The sequence below is a fragment of the Papio anubis genome, chromosome 15 (genome assembly GCF_008728515.1).
Source record: "Papio anubis isolate 15944 chromosome 15, Panubis1.0, whole genome shotgun sequence".
NCBI classification, from domain to species: Eukaryota; Metazoa; Chordata; class Mammalia; order Primates; family Cercopithecidae; genus Papio; species Papio anubis.
Window position 1 is genome coordinate 16,794,261 of NC_044990.1, and position 20,940 is coordinate 16,815,200.

Sequence of the window (20,940 nt, forward strand, 5' to 3'; positions counted from 1 at the left end):
CCTACAACACGTGGCCTTTGGGGTTTGTTGTCTCAATCACAACCCACCCGTGGTCATGAGAGTTGCCAAGATCTGTCATGAGCTAATTTTGTAATCAGTAAAATGTCAGCTGAAGTAATGAATTAACACTAGCAGGAGTCGGAACCAGAAATTGGAGAGTAAGACCAGTTTTATATGCTGACAGGTGGGAATTTATTGCTGGATGAGGCAAGGTGATCATCAATTATTCAATTAAATAACCAATCTAGTTCGTGTATCTTATTTCTAAGCTCTTAAGTACACAGCTCTCTCTTAAAACTTAATGGTGGCTACTGTAGGGTGATCTGGAACAACTGCTACAGGGGCTGCCCTTTAAATCTGATATTTGTTCTGAGTGACTTTATTCAACCGAGAATTTTTATTAGCCCTTGACATTCAAGGCCATTTTAAAATCCATCTTTTACTTACTTGAGGTAAACATCATCTATTTTTCAAAATCTGCAAAACCTTGGGTTTCTGGGCTCTCTTCATTCCCTTTCATTTCTTATTTCAACCAGCTGATTCTTTACCAAATCAATTTTCTCTTTCTTGCAATACATTGCCAAACACAGCCAATGGTAAGCAAGCCATACTATTATGGTACCATTTTCCCAAATTATTGCCCTAGAGCTATAAATATAATAAGCACATTATCTACATTTCAAGTTACAGGAGATGAAAACTATTCAATGTTTTGCCGCTATATAACCTGGATATTCATCTATCTTTCCTGCTATATCTCTTTGTTGCTGCCTCCAAGTAACTCAGCTATATATTTTATCCTATATATTATCTGTAGCAAGTGCTACATATTGCACTCTTTTTATTTTCCTATAGTAGTGTCACAAGTCAAGGTAGCAATTACCACATAGATCATGATAGCACAGTCTATACTATGGCAGCTATTACATATTGAAAATATTGAAATTTCAGCAATTTATCTCAGTCATGGTTTATATCTGACTCACATTTCAGATTGGAGCAGTTTGAACAGTTCTTTAGGCCAGATATCCAACTGATAATACAGGAATTTGGAATCCCATCATCATGTGTTCCGAAAATACTGAAATCCTTTACATCCAACTGTATTGATGAAAATGTACCAAAAGTTACTTAGGGGTCTTCAGAGGACAAGTGTACATGTAACATACAATAATTACACACACATTCGATTGACAAGTACTAGTCAAATAACCTTCCTTGACTGCAGCCAGATTAGATATATGATTTAAATGTGTATACAAAAGGAAAGTAAAAACATGTTGGTGAACATACTACATAGGTTACACAGCCAATAAATTGTACTTGAGAGGAATCTAATGGACTTGGAAATTTGTAATAGATGTGAGGAGGAATTTAATGGACTCGGAAGTTTGTAATAGATGTGAAAAATCATTTTTAAAATCTATAATTGGGGACTGGATAAATGGTTTATTGATCATTATGAGTCTCTTGAATTTCCTACTAGTTGAAAGACAGTAATTTCTTATAGATACAATTATTTGACAATTTAATTGCCTTTTCATCTTTAAATAAGTTTTATCTTTTACCTGATGTAACTTTTACAAATAAAGATTTCAATCACTTTTTGAGAAATATTGACATACTGTCAATTATATAACAATAGAGACACAACATTTTTTGATACACGGTTATTCTGATACATGCCGTAGACTTTAGATATTTCTAAAAATAGAATAGTGGTTTTGTTTTAAATCTATAAACAAAAAAATTGTTACTATAGTTAATGAAAGAATTATTTATAAAAAGAACAAGATAAAAATATGTATATACATTATAAATATACCTATGCTATATGTATTACATTAGGTGAATATATAATGAAAATGCAAAAAGAAATTGTTCCAAGATTTGAACAATGACTGATTTAACATGGGAGATTAATGTTTTTCTTTATTAATTAGAAAATGTTTTGTAATATAGAAACACCCTGCTTCTAGGAAGAGGGAAATTAGGTCTTGCAGATGTAGTTAAATTATGTTATATTGAGATGGGCCCTAATACAATGACTGCTGTCCTTATAAGAATAGATAATTTGGACACACTTATGGACCCACACAGTGGGGGAAAGGCCTTGTGAAGATACAGGAAGATATTCAAGTGACAGATTTTTAAGCCAAAGAGTGCCAGTAGTGCCTACACCCACCAGAACATGTAAGAGACAAGGGAGAATTCTTCCAAAAACCCTTCAGAGGGACCATGACCCTACTGACACCTTGAACTCAGCATTCGACTCCAGCCTCCAGAACTGTGAGAGGATACACGTATGCTTTTGTTTTAAGCCACCCACTTTATTGTGGAACTCTAAGAAACTAATATAATCTGTATCAGAAAATAAAATAACAAAGGCTGACAAAGAAGAAGCTAAGTATCCACCTAAAAAAGAGGAGGAAAAACTTCAAAGTTAGGCATCTGAGAAGATTAATAAAGCTGACAAATCTTTTATTGACTAATGAGGAGGGGGCAGAAAATGCCAAACAAATTATAATAGGAATAACAAGGGAGCACATAAATACAAGTAATATTACAATGAGATAATAAATAATTTTATATTCCAAAATATTTTAAGAAAAATATTAGAAAATGCCTAGAAAAAAATAGAACTTACTAAAAATGACTCAAGCAATGGAATACTCAAATAATCCTATATTCACAAAAGAAATTAAAGCAGTAGTCAAAGATCTGCCCACAAAGAAATCTCCATACACCAATCAGCTGGAAGAATAATTACAAACATTAACAAATGCAAAGATTAGAAAAACTATTAATGTTTTTCAATTTATTTTTGGAAACTCTTTTATCCTCTTTTTTTCCCCCCAACTTTTATTTTAGGTGCAGGGGGTACATGCGCAGACTTGTTACATGGGTAAATTATGTTTTGTGAGGGTTTGCTGTGCAGATTATTTCCTCACCCAGGTAATAAGCATAGGACCTGATGAGTAGTTTTTCCATCCTCACCCTCCTCCCACACTCCACTCTCGAGTAGACTCTGGCATCTATTGTTCTCTACTTTGTGTCCATGTGCATTCAGTTTTTAGCTTTTATTTCTAAGTGAGAATATGCAGTATTTGGTTTCCCATTTCTGCATTAACTCACATAGGATAATGGCCTCCAGATCCATCAGTGTTGCTATGCTGAATATAGCACCCTACTGCCAATTCTTTCCTGGATTGTAGGGTTTCTGCTGAAAGGTTTCCTATTAGCCTGATGGGGATCTCTACGTAGGTGATCCACCCTTATTTCTATCTGTCTTTCTTTAATATTTTTTCTTTCACATTGACCTTGGAGAATGTGATGATTATGTGTCTTGGGGATGGTCAACTTGTATTATCTCACTGGGATTCTCTGAATGTCTTGAATTTGAAGGTTGACCTGTGTAGTGAGGTTGGAGAAGTTTTCCTGGACAATATTCTTAAGTATGTTTTCCAAGTTGCTTGCCCTCTCTCCTTCTCTTTCAGGGATATCAATGTATCATATGTTTGGTCTCTTTACATAATCCAGTATTTCTCAGAGGTTTTGTTCATTTTTTAAAATTCTTTTTTTCATTATTTTTGTCTCACTGAGTTGATTCAAAGAGCTGGTATTTGAGCTCTGAGATTCTTTCCTCAGCTTGGTCTATTCTGCTGTTGATACTTCTGATTGTATTATGAAATTCTTACAGTGAGTTTTTCAACTCCATCAAATCAGTTCAGTTCATAAATCATTACAGTGTTTTTTTATATATTTATAGTAACAAATAAAGTTTAGCATTACCAACAATATAGGCAAATATCTAACGAAATGGAATAGCAGGCCCCAAACAAATTGATTCATATTTTGATATTTGATATGAAAAGTTGGGCAACATACATCAAATAAGTGGTATTAAGAAAACTGAAGATCCATATCTGATTCTATATTAAAAATATTTCCTGTGGCTTGAAGACTGAAATCTAGAAGGCAAAACTGTAAAGATTTATAAAAATTAAATATAATAAAATAGATTTGTGATTTCAAAATAGGGAAAGTTTTCTTAAGCAACATAGAACAAATGCTAATATAAAAGAAAAATAATAATAAATTCAACTACATCAAAAGGAGAGATTTATGATCATCACTCATACCCTGAAGAAAGTGAAAAGACAAGATAACTAAACTAACATGACTATTTGGCTTACGAAAGAATATTCAGGTGCTCAAACCTCCAAAGAAAACACCATCAACATGCCTAATTTTTTATGGATATGAGAATTTAAAACACATCTGATAGGTTGGTAAAAATTTAAAAGTCCAATTATTAGCAAAATTCGCAAGCATGGGAATAAATACAAGAACATTAATGGTGGGAGTGTAAATTTTTATAAACACTCTGAAGAACAGATTGTCATTATTTAGTAAAGCTAAGGACATACATATACTATAAACTAACAATTTAATTCCTGGATCTATATTGCACCTTCATACATGTATAGAATGCTTATAACAGCATTGTTTTTAGTCACTAAACGAAAACAGAAAAATGACCCACAAATCTATAAATAATAGAATAAATGCATTAGCTTTTACATTTTCATATAATAGAAAATTATATTGCAATAAAATAAATACCTCATAATCACCTGTAGCAACTTGTGTCAATCTCACAAATATAACGTTGAATAAACAAAAACAAATAATAAAATCCTACATACGAGCAGTGTTATCCCATTCATATAAAGTTTTAAAATGGGCAAATTAAACTGTATAATTTGGAAATCCATATACATTTGTTAAAATTATGAAGAAAAATGAGGAAATAATTTTTGCAAGTTTTAGATAGCAGTTACATTAAAGATAGAAACATTTGGAGGGAACTTGGGGTACATCATAAATGCTAATCATATTCTCTTGCTTGCCTTGACTAGGGCAAAAATAGATATTAGTTTCATAGTTGTCTGTTTAAACTACATACATAAGTTTTGGTTACATTTTGATAGGTGCAATGTTTAAAAATGTAAAATTTTAAAAACTAAATATATAAAGATAAAAGTTTTTAAAATACTATGTTAATTAACAATCTAATTGCAAATGAACAAAGCAATCTAATTGCAAATGAGAATGGGAAAAAAGATTGACTTTTTTTTCCTTTGCTTTATTCAACTTTTCTTTATTTTGCTTGATATTTTGTGTATAGGTGTTTATACTCTTTTTTCAAAGAACGAACTGTTCTAAAAAAAAAAGTCAAGTTGATCTGTTTTTATAGGTTAGTGTTTCTTAAATATTATTATACAGGTGAATCACCTGGGAATCTTGTTAAAATGCAGATTCTGACTCAGTAAATCTGGAGTGAGGCCTGTGATTCTAATGGGCTATCATGGAATGCACAGGGTGTTAGATTAGTCTAAGCACTACTCTTTGAGGAGTGGAGCTCTGAGCTACAGATTGGTTGGTAATGGCTTAATTAAAACCCAACTGGTAATCTGTAAATGGGATGACCATAGATTTTCATTCAGTTGGGACACAGTTGGAAGTGAAATACAGTTGTTATTAATAATTGTGCTTGGACACAAGGTATAAACCAGAATTTCCTGACAAACTTGGGATATCTGTTCTCCCTAGCTGTGAGTTACAGTGACTTTTTTTACACATTTTAAACTTTAGGACCAGACATTCTGGGAAACTGACCACCGTAAATCCTCCTGAGTAACACACCTAACATTGCCCCCAAAAAGAAACAACCTGAAATGCATACCAAGCCTTATAAGATAAAAGCGTTTGAGGTAGCAAATAAAGGTTTATATTTTGCAAAATGCACAGCAGGGAAAAAGTTATGCCCAGGTTGAAGTGGGTGTAAGTCTCCCATCTGCTGCTAGCTAGACAGTCTGGACCCCAGATTCTTCTTGCTCCTGAAATACTTATAAGGCATGGTCTTATTACATTTCAATGATATCATCTTTACTTTTGGTATGAGATACTGCTTTGTTTTATCTCTTTTGCATTTTTAATTTTTTGAACTTAAAATAATGTTGCTCTTTTCTATCTACTGTTTCTTTTTTCTGATTTTAAAATTACTTACAAATCTACTTTTCAAAGCAAAACAAGAATTGTCTTTTTTTTTTTACAATTTTGATTTTTATTTTAGATTTGGAAGTACATGTGCAGATTTGTTACATGGGTATGTTGTGTGGGACTGAGGTTTGGGATACAAATGATCCCATCACCCAGGTAGTGAGCATAATATCCAATAGTTAGTTTTTCAACCTTTGACCCCTTCTAGTACTTCCTAGTGTTTATTGTTGCCATCTTTATGTAATGAGTACCCAATGTTTAGCTCCCACTTACAAGTGAGAACATGTGGTATTTGGTTTTCTGTTCCTGCATTAATTTGCTTAGGATAATGGGCTCCAGCTGCACCCATGTTGCTGCAATGAGCAGCATTTGATTCCCTTTTATGACTGCATAGTATCCCATGGTGTATTATGTACCACATTTTATTTATTGAATCCACTGTTGATGGGAACCTAGGTTAATTCCATTTCTACACTATTTTGAATAGTGCTGCAATGAACATACGTGTGCATGTGTCGTTTGGTAGAACAATTTCTTTTCTTTTGGATCTATACCTAGTAATGACATTGCTAGGTTGAATGGTAGTTTAAATTTCTTTGAGAAATCTCCAACCTGCTTTTCACAGTAGCTGAACTAATTTAAATACACACCAGTAATACATAAGTGTTCCCTTTTCTCCACAGCCTCACCAACATTTGTTCTTTTTTGGCTTTTTAATAATAGCCATTCTAATTGGTGTAATTGGTGAGAGATACTATCTCATTTTTTTAAAATATGAATTTATCTGATGATTAGCGATGTTGACCATTTCTTCATATAGTTGTTGGCCACATGAATGTCTTCTTTTGAGAAGTATCTATTTATATCCTTTGCCCATTTCTAATGAGGATATTTGTGTTTTGGTTGTTCAATTGTTTAAGTTCCTTATAGAGTCTAGATATTAGACATTTGTTAGGTGCATAGTTTTGCAAATATTTTCTCCAAATCTGTAGGTTGCTTGCTTATTCTCTTGATAACTTCTTTCACTGTGCAGAAGTGCTTTTGTTTAATTAGGTGTCATTGGTCAATTTTTGTTTTTGTTGCAATTGCTTTTGAGGATTTAGTCATAAGTTCTTTCCCAAGGTTGGTATCCAAAATGGTGTTTCCTAGGTTTTCTTCTAGGATTCTTATGGTTTGAAATCTTATGTTTAATTATTTATTCCACCTTGAATTAATTTTTGCATATGGTGAAGGGCATGGGTCCAGTTTCATTTTTCTGCACATGGCTAACCAGCTATCCCAGCACCGTTTTATTGAATAGAAGTTCCTTTCTCCTTCGCATATTTTTGTCAACTTTGTTGAAGATTAGATAGCTGTAGAGGTGCTGCTTTATTTCTGCATTCTCTATTCTGTTCCATTGGTCTATGTGTCTATTTTATCAGCATCATACTGTTTTGACTACTGTAACCTTAAGGTATAGTTTGTATTCACGTAATGTTGTGCCTCCAGCTTTGTTCTTTTTGCTTAGGACTCCTTTGGCTATTTGAGCTCTTTTTTGGTTCCATATGAATTTTAGAATGATTGTTTTTTCTAATTCTGTGAAAAATGTTATTGGTACTTTGATAGGAATAGCATTGAATCTGCAGATTACTTTGGGCAGTAAGGCCATTTTAACAACAGTAATTCTTCCAGTCCATAAGCATGGAATGTTTTTTCATTTGTTTTGTCTCTGATTTCTTTCAACAGTGTTTCATAATTCTTCCTGTAGAAATCTTTCACTTCCTTGATTAGCTGTATTCCTAGGTTTATTTTCATGTGTGTGACTATTGTGAACGAGACTGCATTCTTGAATTGGCTCTTGGCTTGAACATTATTGGTATAGAGAAATGCTATTGATTTTTGTACACTGATTTTGTATCCTGAAACTTTGCCGATGTCATTCATCAGCTTTAGGAGTCTTTGGGTGGAGTCTTTAGGCTTTTCTAGGTATAGAATCATATCATTAGTGCCGAGAGATAGTTTGATCCTTCATTTCCTATTTGAATGCCTTTTCTTTCTTTCTCTGGCCTGATTGCACTGGCTAGGACTTCCAATTGTCTTTAAAATCTCAATATCTTTAGATTCCATAATAAATTCCTTTGTTTTTGTAAGTAAGTCATATTGTATTTTTGAAATGATTTTCATTTGAGGTTTTTTGTTTTACTATGTGGGAACAATTGGTGTTGATGTTATCAATTACTTGAATAATTTATCCATAAGATATCTTTGTTGAAAATGTAAATATTTAAAACAGTGACCCAAACCTCTAAGAGAAAAATACAAACTGTGACAAAAAAAAAAAAAACAGAAAAGAACACTTAAATAAAATAATAGAAGTAACATGCATGTAATCTGAAATTATACCAATGAAAACTAATGCATAATTTGCAATATATAGAGAATCCATTTATACATTTCAGAAAACTGACATTAGAAAATAAAAGGGGTTAGAATATGCCAGCCAGAATTAAAGTGAAAAAGCTAAAGATTCCTTTTGTCTCTTGAATCACAAGCTCTTATCTGCAAAATGTCACACTGAAAACTTCTGCCAGTATTAAACAGGATCTTGGTGAGCCTCATTGAATATCTCTATTCACACTCAAACAAAATGTTTTTAAGTAATGGAGATGAATATTATGGTTTTAAATCACAAAAAGTTAAAAATAATGAATCATATTCAGTACTGAAAACACCTTAAACTTGAAGTATGATTCTTTTCATTATGACATATGGTTTTCAGAAAAATAGCAGAAACTGACATTCTAGAAAAACAAAATGAGTGATTCACACCCCAGCAAAATCTAATATCACTTCCAGGATATTAAATACTTCATGTGCCAAGTTAGTCATAGATTCTGGCCTTACTTCAAGAGGTACTATTGATATTCTTAGTTGTTTTGCTTTTTGTTTTTTGTGCGTGTGCATTTTTTTTAAATTCTAATGAATCCATAAAAATTTATCCACATATGAAGAATTCATAATGAAACAAACTTATTGCAGCTGATTCATGATTCTTCATGGAATTGAAATAAAGACTTAGCTTTAGAGATCTTCCAGAACTCCCGACTAAAACAAAAATAAATTACTTCTAAATTATCTATATTATTTGCCTTCATAGTTGTGTGATGATTGCAGGATCTCGGGGCAGTCTCCTTGCAAATGCGTCTAGTCACGTTCTTGGATGTCTTTATTTATTAAATAATCTATTATACTCAAATTTAACACACATCTCTCAAGTATGTGTACCTGGCTCTGTGATAATTGTGAAGGTTTAACAAGACAACAAAATATAGCTGACTCTTCAACATGAGTTTGAACTGTGTGGATACACTTATGGTCAGATTTTGTTCAATAAAAGTTACACCTAGTGTGCCTGTCTCTCCTGCCTCTTCTTCTACCTCTTCCACCTCTTCTTCCCCTGAGACAGCAAGACCAACCCCTCCTCTTTCTCCTCCTCCTCAGCCTACTCAATGTGAAGAGGATAAGAATAAAGAGATTTTGTGATAATCCTTTTCCACTTAATGAATAGTAAATATATTTCCTCTTTCTTATGATTTTCTTAACAACATTTCTTTTCTCTAGCCTACTTCACTGTGAGAATACAGTTATACTACACACAATACACTAAGTAAATATATGTTAATTGATGGTTTATATTATTGATCAGACTTCCAGTCAACAGTAGTCAATTAGTTAAGCCTGGGGGAAGTCAAAAGTTATACACAAATTTTCAACTGTGTGGGGTGTCAGTGCCCCTGACTCCTGAGTTGTTCAAGGTTCAACACTATGGTCTCAAGTAGCTCACACTCAGGTTGACAGATAGTAAAGTCCACATTACAACAGAATTTGGCAAGTGCCCTAAAATCAGAAGAAATGGGATTCTAGGAGAGAAGCAAAAGGAAGTTCAATTTCTGCTACATGTAGCTAAAATCACCTTTCCCCAAACGTACATACTTTAGATAAGTCATACCTTTCAGTCCAGAGGAAATAAGCATCTCTTCCATGCAAGGGGTTCTTAAATTTTGTTATTACTGTTATTTGTTTGCTTTCTTGCTTGCTTTTATCTTTTGGCCTAAAAGATAACACATCAATGTCACCATCTTCTACTAAATATCATCAACTGTTTCTCAACTTAAAAGATACCTGCATCTTATTTATTCTCTTTTGAATATACATTTTGTTTCAAGATCCTCCTTTACTGGGTATATACACAAAGGATTATAAATCATGCTGCTATAAAGACACATGCATGCGTATGTTTATTGCGGCACTATTCACAATAGCAAAGACTTGGAATCAACCCAAATGTCCATCAATGATAGACTGGATTAAGAAAATGTGGTACATATGCACCATGGAATACTATGCAGTCATAAAAAAGGATGAGTTCTTGTCCTTTGTAGGGACATGGATGAAGCTGGAAACCATCATTCTGAGTAAACTGTTGCAAGGACGGAAAACCAAACACCACATGTTCTCACTCATAGGTGGGAATTGAACAATGAGAACACTTGGACACAGGGTAGGGAACATCACACACCGGAGCCTGTCGTGGGGTTGTGGGAGGGGGGAGGTATAGCATTAGGAGATATACCTAATGTAAATGACGAGTTAACGGGTGCAGCACATCAACATGGCACATGTATACATATGTAACAAACCTGCATGTTGTACACATGTACCCTAGAACTTAAAGTATAATTTTTAAAAAATACAAAAAAAAAAACCAAAAAATAAAATAAATAAAATAAAGTTTTTGGAAAAAAATCTCCTCCTTAAAACACGATTAACAAAAGTAAACACAATACTACGTTAAAATATGAATAATATAATGCTATAAACACAGTTATAGATAATACTTTTTTCTGTAGGTAGGGTTGTAATGCTATACTCAACCAAATTTTTTCTTTGCAATTATTTGTTAGGTGTAGTAAGACCATGTAAGTCCAGTGAATTTTTGTTTGTTTGCTTGCTTTAAAAAATAATTATTTATTTCTATTAGATTATGGTGTATTTTAATCTGTTCAAATATTTTACAACTAAATTCTGACACCAAACATTAACTCTCCTGTCAGATTTAGAGATTTCATTAAGGTTACTTCTATTTTCATTCAGACAATAATAAAAATGCCGATTCATATAAAGTTAATTACAGGGTCTTCTGGAATTCTGGGGTAGCATAAAATAAACGTCTCCAGAGAAATACTTACCAACTGTTTGCTGTTGAAGAAACCACTCCAATTTAAGGCAGTGAATACTAAAAGGGTCCCTGAGACTCAACTTGAACTTTTTAAGACTCTCATCTTTTTAATTCTCTTATAGGTATTTTCATTTCATCTTTAGTACAAACCTGCGAGATAGATCTATTATAAGCTATTTCACCAAAAAGGAAAATGAGACCCGCGTAACTTGGCTAACTTGCATGGTCATGCAGTTGATTGAGGGACTAAGAGACTCAAAGGTGATCCATTGATTTTAATTCCCAGGAAACAATTATTCAGTCATTTATTATCCACCAGATTGTTCTATGACTATATGTCGGGGATGTCTGAAGAAATTTTAACATGAATTTTTCCAATCAATACTAACACTACACAACCTGAATGGCTAAAACTTTAAAAATTGGAAAAACCAAACACTAGCAAGAACATGGGGTCAGGGAAACTGTAATGCATGGTGTGGTGGAATGTAACATAGAATATTTTCCTTCACTTTGAAGAAGGGGCCTGGGATTTTACATTTGATACATAAAATCATGTATACCGGCCGGGCGCAGTGGCTCAAGCCTGTAATCCCAGCACTTTGGGAGGCCGCGACGGGCGGATCACGAGGTCAGGAGATCGAGACCATCCTGAATAACACGGTGAAACCCCGTCTCTACTAAAAATACAAAAAAATAGCCGGGCGTGGTGGCGGGCGCCTGTAGTCCCAGCTACTCGGGAGGCTGAGGCAGGAGAATGGCGTGAACCCGGGAGGCGGAGCTTGCAGTGAGCTGAGATCCGGCCACTGCACTCCAGCCTGGGCAGCAGAGAGAGACTCCGTCTCAAAAAAAAAAATAATATTAATAATAAAATCATGTATACCAAATATTTTCACTGTAACCAAGGAGTTTCCTGCCTAGGAATTACTCAAGAAAATTGGAAAACAACGCACACAAAAAAAGTTTGTAATGAGAATATTCATGAAAGCTTTATTCTTTGTAATGAAAAACTGAAAATTGTCCAAGTGCCTACACAGAGAGCAATAAACTGTGGCGTTTTCATACTGAAATATGACTCAGTAATAAAAAGGAAAGAGCTACTGATAAGCGAAAAACAAGGATGAATCTCATAAATATGCAGAGTGAAAGATGCTTTCCCAGAAGGTAATGTATAGTTAAAAAAAAAAAATTACATTCCCCTATTTTATTGAGAAAAAGGAAGTTATACTCTATACCATAGTTTGCTCTTAATAAATTCATACTGGCACCTAGCATGTGTTTTACTCTTTTCCAAGGACTACTCTGAAACAATCTAAGTAGCTGACGTCAAGTTCTCACACATGTGTTTTACCTTTTTTTGAAAACTGAATTATTTCCCTGGATCCTAGTCACCTATCTCATTCTTCACGGTTTTCAGCCATTGCCAAACCGGGTTCTAGCCATTCTTTCCTTCTGTGCTCGGGTATTTGGCCTGGAGGTCTCTGACGTGGAGGTTCTGGCATTGAGATCTCTCTCGTTACTTCCTCAGCTCCATGGGTCTTAAACACCATCTTATCTTCCTTTAACAGTTTCAGTGAGACGAACTCCCTGCATGAATAGGACAAAAGCAAAACAGCAGTTAAGTTGTTCTGTTAACATTATACCATCTGTTGCAAGGAATGGAACTCTCTCTTCCTTGTTCCTCTTCCTGTTTTGAACCTAGTAAAAGTGTTCTTTTTATTGTTCCTAGCATATTTTCCAAGGCTCAGATTATTTTTTATTAGCCTTCTTGGCACTGTTACAGTTTCATGCAACTCTTAAATTTGTATTTATGTGTAAGCGCCTTCTCCTTTTTTTTTCTTCTTTCTAAATGTATAATCATCAAAGAATCCCCCAAAGTCACAGAGCTTTCTTCAGATAATATCCGATTTTCTTCTCTTGAGACTTTTTCTTAATACAGACTCTAACAATGCAATTCCTCACTATTTCTCTACATTTTTTTTCTGAAAAACAAACAAAGACCAACTGTGATTGGAAACTTGAATGGGTATATGCAGTTAGAATTGGAGTGAACTATGATAAGTAGAACACTTTCATAACTATACTTCCCACCACTACTCACCATTCAAACTAATGATGTGACATTTTCCTCTAAAATGATAACATAGTCTGTTAGTTTTGTGATTTCTTGGTGAATTATTTCTTTCTCTGACAATAACTAGGGAATTTTCCACATAACAAGACAGGAGTTAACTATGTGTTCCTATGAAAATACTCTATGGAGTGTTCCAAGAAAATAAATGCACACGATGTTAACATAATTTAAACAACAAAAATAGAATAATGATGTTAAATTCCTGTTCTGTGTACCTGAAGGTCATAATTGTTCTAAATACTGTGTACCAGGGTCATGGTATTATTTTCAATGACATGACATGTGTTGGATTATGTTCAGGATTAAATATTAACATTATAGAGATTGTGCGGAATTACATGAAACAGAAAGTTAAATAATGAACAAATAGGCAGTATAGGGCAAGGAGTGGTAAGACTCCTTTTTACTCATGCTAAACAGAGACTCAGGTAAAATCCGTGGGCAGGATTTAAACTTTTCAGTTAATGTGTGACATGGTTTGGGACATAGCAATTTCATTAAAATTTAGATGAACGAAGTCCCTCCTACCTCCTACCTCCACAGTGACATATCCAGTTGTATGTGTCTCAAATACACCATCACTTCCTCCATGTAGATAATTACAATTGCTACCATAGCCTGCTGCTAACTGGCATCTCAAGCATCAGTGTCTCCATGTTCTGTCTCTCCACAGTGCTTGAGAGAATAAATATGAACAGAATTCCCAAGTGGGCATCTTTTTATAACCTTTAAACAATTTCTTATCCTCTATCAACAATTCCATTCCATGTAGCCTGCTCCGTAGACACTCCGAGCTTTTTCCTTTAACATAGTTAAACATACACATAGTTAAATATATACATAGTCAAACATTGCTCTCTTTTGACATTACAGGGGTAGTCTCGCAATAAGAAAAGACAAATCCATGTTGTTCTTAGAAAAGGGTGAAACACCTATCACAAATGCTTCTGAAATTTCCATTATTTTGAGCAGTACCATTATTGTCATCAATACAAAGGCACTGAGTTTTCTTCAGCATTTCTTTTCCCCTAGAGATGGACTGAGAACTTATAAGGAGAAACTTATATGTGTAGCCAAGCTACTTTGGGTCTGATCACTCATGGGAGCTGGGGTGTACTGAAAAGAGTACACTCTCTGCCCTGCTCCTTTTAAGCCATTTGTAAAGACAGGTTGTCATATAGTGGTCCAGTTCTACCAATGATTTGGAGAATAGGTCTATACGCTTTTCGGTTTCTATATTAGGAAATCTATTTGCCTGCAAATAAAAGAACTGCCTTAATTTGGCACTTCCTCTGTAATGAAAATGTAATTATATTTCCATATATCTATTTTATTTATATTCATTAATTGGCTCAGAAATTAAATGAATAACATGGTTATTTAATGGATTCTCTTTCAATCCCCATTTCTCACTTGTTTTCCATAAATGTTGCAGATAGTGCAGATAGTATATATTCCCTCATATATTATTATATGTTCTTTACAGTTTTCCTGCAATTTTGGTCTTTCTAAATCTCTCTCTGTCTCTCTCTCTCTCTTCTCTCTCTCTCTGTCTCCCTCCCTCCCTGCCTCCTCTCCCTGTATCTCTCTCTCCCTCTCTCCTTTCTCTTTCCTTTTCTCATGATTATTTAACAGACAATTTGTACCGGATGCACCACCGTGGCAAAGTCTGACACTGTAAAATAATATATCTTGGTTCTTCCTGTGTGAAACTCACACTATTTTTGGATTTATAATTATGTAAAAGTCTGAAAGAAGTGAATATTATCTCTTTTTTATTTCTAAAATGTTTGTTTCTGAAAGTGTAAAAGAGGATTCATGCTATTTAACTTATCCCAAGTTAATATCAATTTTAAAAATGTGCAAAAATTGAGGTCAAAATAAAAGATTGTATGCCTGTAAAGAAATTGACAAACAGGTTGCTCCTTCAGCATTGAAAGTATCTCAAAACAAATAGATGGCATTTCCATTACGACCTGTGAAAGGTTACATGAGAGTTCACTCCCATTATAAACATCAAAAACATGGACAAGATATATGTGAAAAGAAATATTTTCAGATGTTGGAAAACACACCATGCAGTGCTGTAAACTCTGAAGGAAGAAAAACAAGAAAAATGAGTTCTGCGAGTTCAGTTTTTAGGTTTCAATATAGGAAAGCAGAACGCAAACAAAGACTGGTTGCACTGAGTTGAAGGGACAACAATGGCAGTCCAGGTAGAATGTGGCAGCTAGAATTTGTGACAGTGCCACCCAAGAGGAGAGAGCCATTCCACAGGAAGATAGAGCTCTAGCTTTCTGCAGTTATTCATTCCAAAAATTCTTTGGTTGAATGCTGAGATGCACATATGTGGGATAAAATTTCACAGGATATAGGAAATAATCAATAAAAAGCAGAAAACTGGATAATTAATTAGAGCTCAAATAAGACTGAAGTAAGCTGAATTCCTACCAGCCAGAGTAGACAGACCACATTATGCAAGGAGCCCTGGCTAGAATGCTCAGAAAAGCATTGCTTTAATGGAAAATTCATAGACTGGGGGGAAAATATGCATATATCTGATAAAGAACATGTATCAACAATATACAAAGAACTCCTGAAACTCAACAGTAAACAAACAAGCAACTCAATTAAAAGATAGACAAAAAAGCTGAACAGACACCTCACCAAAGAAGATACACTGGTGACAAATAAACATATTAAAAAGATACTCAATATTATATATCATTAGGGAATTACAAATTAAAACAACAATGAGATACCAGTAAACACCTATTAAAATGGCTAAAACTCAAAACCCTGTGTGTTAGTTTGCTAGGGCTGCCATAACCAAGTATGGATGGCTCAAAAACCAGAAATCTATTTTCTCATACTTCTGAAGACTAGACGTCCAAGATAAGGTGTCAGCAGGGTTAGTTTCTTTTGAGGCTTCTCTGTTTGGCTTATAGATGTTCACCTTCTCCCTGTGCCTTCTCACAGTATTCCTTCTGTGTATTTGGATCTTCTCTCCTTATAAGGATACCTCATTGAATTAGAGCCCACTCTAATTACCTCATTTTGTTCTAACTACCTTTTTAAAGACCCTATCTCCAAAAACAGTCAGATTCTGATATACTGGTTGGTAGAACTTCAACACATGAATTTTAGGGGAGCACAATTCAGTCAACAGCACCCAGACAACACCAAATGCTGGTAAAGATGTGGGGCAACGGGAACTCTCACTCATTGCTGGTGGGAATGCAAAATGGTACAGCTGCTGTGGAAGACAGTTTGGCAGTTTATGACAAAACAAAACATATTTTTATGTGATCTAGCAATCATGCTTCTTGGTATTTATCAAAATGTGTTGGAAATTTATGTCCACATGAAAATCTGCACACGGATGTTTATAGCAACTTTATTCATAGTTACCAAACTTGGAAGCAACCAAGAAGTCCTTGGTGAATAGATGAATAAACTGTAGTACATCCAGACAGGGATGTACACAGCACTAAAAGGAAATGAGCTATAAAGGCATGAAAAGATGTAGAGAAACCTTAAATGCATACTGCTAAGTGAAAGAAACCAATCTGAAAAGGCTACACACCATATCATTCCAACTATATGACATTTTGGAAAAGGCAAAACCATAGAGTAAAAAGATTAGTGATTGCCAGTGGTTGATGAGAGAGAAGGAAGAATGAATAGGGGAGCAGGGAAATTTTAGGAAAGTGAAACTATTCTGCATGATAATATTGTCATGTGTGAAAAACCCATAGAACTACATAACACAAAGAAATTGTGCCATAAACTGTGGAATTGAGTTAATGATAATGTTTCAGTATTGGTTCAACAATGGAAATGAATGTACTGCAGCAATGCAAGATTGAAATACTAGAAGAAATTGTGTGTATGTGTTAAGGGAAAAGGGGTAAATGGGGACTGTACTTTCTCTACAATTTTTCAGTAAACCTGAAAGTGCTTTAAAAAATAAAGTCTAGGCCGGGCGCGGTGGCTCAAGCCTGTAATCCCAGCACTTTGGGAGGCCGAGACGGGCGGATCACGAGGTCAGGAGATCGAGACCATCCTGGCTAACACGGTGAAACCCCGTCTCTACTAAAAAATACAAAAAACTAGCTGGGTGAGGCGGCAGGCGCCTGTAGTCCCAGCTACTAGGGAGGCTGAGGCAAGAGAATGGCATAAACCCGGGAGGCGGAGCTTGCAGTGAGCTGAGATCCGGCCACTGCACTCCAGCCTGGGTGACAGAGCAAGACTCCGTCTCAAAAAAATAAATAAAATAAAAAATAAAAATAAATAAATAAATAAATAAATAATAAAGTCTATTTTTAAAATACTAAAACATTAAAATGAAAACAAACTGCTAATTTTGATATATGAACTTAGAAAAGTGGTAGGATACAATGGATTTTTTTAATTACTGTATTCCTATATACCAGCAATCAATATTTTGAAACTGAAGTTTTTTTATCAGTGTGACCTGGATGTGAGACATGGAGTCAAAGGATATCATTTTGGAGCTTTAAGATTTGATTGCCCTGTTGGATTTTGGACTTGCATGGGGCCTGTAGCCACATTGTTAAAATCATAACACAGGAATAAAGATCATAACACAGGAAAATTTTCATTAAAATCATAACACAGGAATAATTGTCAAACAGTATATTCAAGATCTGTACAGAAAAAAAAATAACTATAAAATTTCACTTAGACAACGTATTATCTGTCTTCATGTTACTGATAAAGACATACCCAAGGCCACGTGTGGTGGCTCATGCCTATAATCCCAGCACTTTGGGAGGCCAAGGCGGGTCTATCTCCTGAAGTCAGGAGTTCAAGACCACCCTGACCAACATGGTGAAATCTCATCTCTACTAAAAATACAAAAATTAGCCAGGTGTGGTGGTGGGCACCTGTGGTCCCAGCTACTTGGGAGGCAGAGGCAGAATTGCTTGAAGCTGGGAGGTGGAGGCTGCAATGAGCCGAGATCAGGCCATTGCTCTCCAGCCCAGGCTACAAGAGTAAAGCTCTGTCTCAAAATAAATAAATAAAAATAAATAAAAAATAAAGACATACCTGAGACTGGGATATTTATACAGGAAAAAGGATTTAGTGGACTTACAGTTCCACATGTCTGGGGAGGCCTCACAATCATGGTGGAAGGCAAGGAGGAGCAAAGGCACGTCTTACATGGATGGCAGCAGACAAATAGAGAACTTATGCAGGGAAAATCCCCCTTATAAAACCATTAGATCCCATGAGACTTATTCACTATCATGAGAACAGCATTGGAAAGACCAACCCCCATGATTCAATTACCTCCCATCAGGTTCCTCCCACAACACATGGGAATTCAAGATGAGATATGGGTGGAGACACAGCCAAACCATATCATTCTGCCCCAGCCCCTCCCAAATCTCATGTCCTCACATTTCAAAACCAATCATGCCTTCCCAACAGTCCCCCAAATTCTTAGCTCATTTCAGCATTAACTAAAAAGTCCCCAGTCCCAAATCTGAGACAAGGCAAATCCCTTCTGCCTATGAGCCTGTAAAATGAAAAGGAAGTTAGTTACTTCCTAGATACAATGGGGGTATGCAGGGGCCCTTGAAAACAGTATGCTGAGAATAGATAGGGCTCAAGGACAGTATCTCCAATTGAACTTTTAATGAACTCCTGTAGGCGCCAAGAAGGCGGACAAATAAGGAAGAGCATAGAGACTAGGAACTAAGCAGAAGGTTACATCTGGGTAAAGAAAGTTTGTTTTGCATTGTATTCTTTCTGCTGACGTGGGGTTTATGGAGTATAAATAAAGTGAGGCGGAGGCTCTGGCTGCGGCCGCCATGTTCTCTGTTTGTCTTTGTCTTTTGTGTCTATTCATTCTCTACCACCCCCGGCAAGGGCCCCAATAGGGGTACTTGCATTGGGTAAATACAGACTTTCCAAATGGGAGAAATTGGCCCAAACAAAGCGGCTACAGGCCCCATGCAAGTCCAAAATCGAGCAGGGCAGTTCAAGCTTAAAGCTCCAAAATGATAGCCTTTGACTCCATGTCTCACATCCAGGTAATGCTGATGCAAGAGGTGGGTTCCCGTGGTCTTGAGCAGCTCCCACCCTGTGGCTTTGCAGGGCACAGCCTCCCTCCTGGCTGCTTTTATGGGCTGGCATTGAATGTCTGTGGCTTTTCCAGGTACATGGTGCAAACTGTCAGTGGATCTACCATCTGGGGTCTGGAGGACAGTGGCCTTCTTCTCACATCTCCTCTTGGTGGTGCCCCAGTAGGGATTCTGTGTGGGGGCTTCCATCCCACATTTCCCTTCTACACTGCCCTAGCAGATGTTTTCCATGGAGGACCCCACCCCTATGGCAAACTTCTGCCTGGACATCAAGGCATTTCCACACATCCTCTGAAATCTAGGCAGGGGTTCCCAAACTTCAATTCTTGACTTCTGTGCACTCACAGGTTCAACACCATGTGGAAGCTGCCAAGGCTTGGGGCTTGCACCCTCTGAAGGAACAGCCTGATCTGTACCATCCCCCACTTTTAGTCATGGGTGAAGTAGCTGGGATGCAGGGCACTAAGTCCCTAAACTACACACAGCAGAGGGACCCTGGGCCCAGCACATGAAATCATTTTTTCCTCCTAAACCTCCAGGCCTGTGATGGGAGGGCTGCTATAAAAGTCTCTGACATTCCCTGGAGATATTTTCCTCAATGTTTTTGTGATTAACGTTTGGCTCCTCATTACATATGCAAATTTCTGCAGCCAGCTTGAATTTCTCCTCAGAAAATGGGATTTCCTTTTCTATCACATTGTCATGCTGCACATTTTCCAAACTTTTATGCTCTGTTTTTCTTTTAAAACTGAATGCCTTTAATGACACTCAAGTCACCTCTTGAATACTTTGCTGCTTAGAAATTTCTTCCACCAGATATCCTAAATCATCTCTCTCAAGTTCAATGTTCCACACATCTTTAGGTCAGGGGAAAAATGCTTCCAGTTTATTTGCTAAAATGTAACAAGAGTCACTTTTGCTCCAATTCCCAACAAGTTTCTCATTTCTGAGACCACCTCAACCTGAATGTTGTCTATATCACTATCAAGATTTTGTGCAAAGCCATTCAACAAGTGTCTAGGAAGTTACAAACTTTTCCACATTTTCATGTCTTCTTCTGAGCCCTCCAAACTGTTCTAACCTCTACCTGTTACCTAGTTCCAAAGTCGCTTCCACATTTTTGGGTATCTTTTCAGCAGTGCCCCACTCTACTGGTACCAATTTATTGTATTAGTCTGTTTTCATGCTGCTGATAAAGACATACCCCAGACTGGGTAATTTATATAGAAAAAGGGTTTAATGGATTACAGTTCCACACAGCTCAGGAGGCCTCACAATCATGGCAGAAGGCAAGGAGGAGCAAGTCATGTCTTACATGGATGGAAGCAGGCAAAGAGAAAGTTTGCACAGGGAAGCTCCCATTTTTAACATCATCGGATCTTGTAAGACTTATCCACTATCATGAGAAC

The 20,940-nt window shown here is 35.9% G+C and overlaps 1 long non-coding RNA gene across 5 annotated transcripts in view; it reads right to left on the reverse strand.

Moving 5' to 3' along the window:
• Window positions 1-20,940, reverse strand: part of LOC103879183 — a 259,760-nt gene that overhangs the window by 53,140 nt on the left and 185,680 nt on the right. For 3 of the 5 annotated variants that reach the window (XR_004178665.1, XR_004178666.1, XR_004178664.1), the window contains exons 5-8: window positions 12,636-12,871; window positions 11,295-11,434; window positions 10,055-10,156; window positions 987-1,101 (exon numbers count right to left, since the gene is read on the reverse strand). This is a non-coding gene — a long non-coding RNA (uncharacterized LOC103879183). The remainder of the gene's footprint in view (window positions 1-986; window positions 1,102-10,054; window positions 10,157-11,294; window positions 11,435-12,635; window positions 12,872-20,940) is intronic. The other 2 variants (XR_004178668.1, XR_004178667.1) reach the window with 2 other exon arrangements.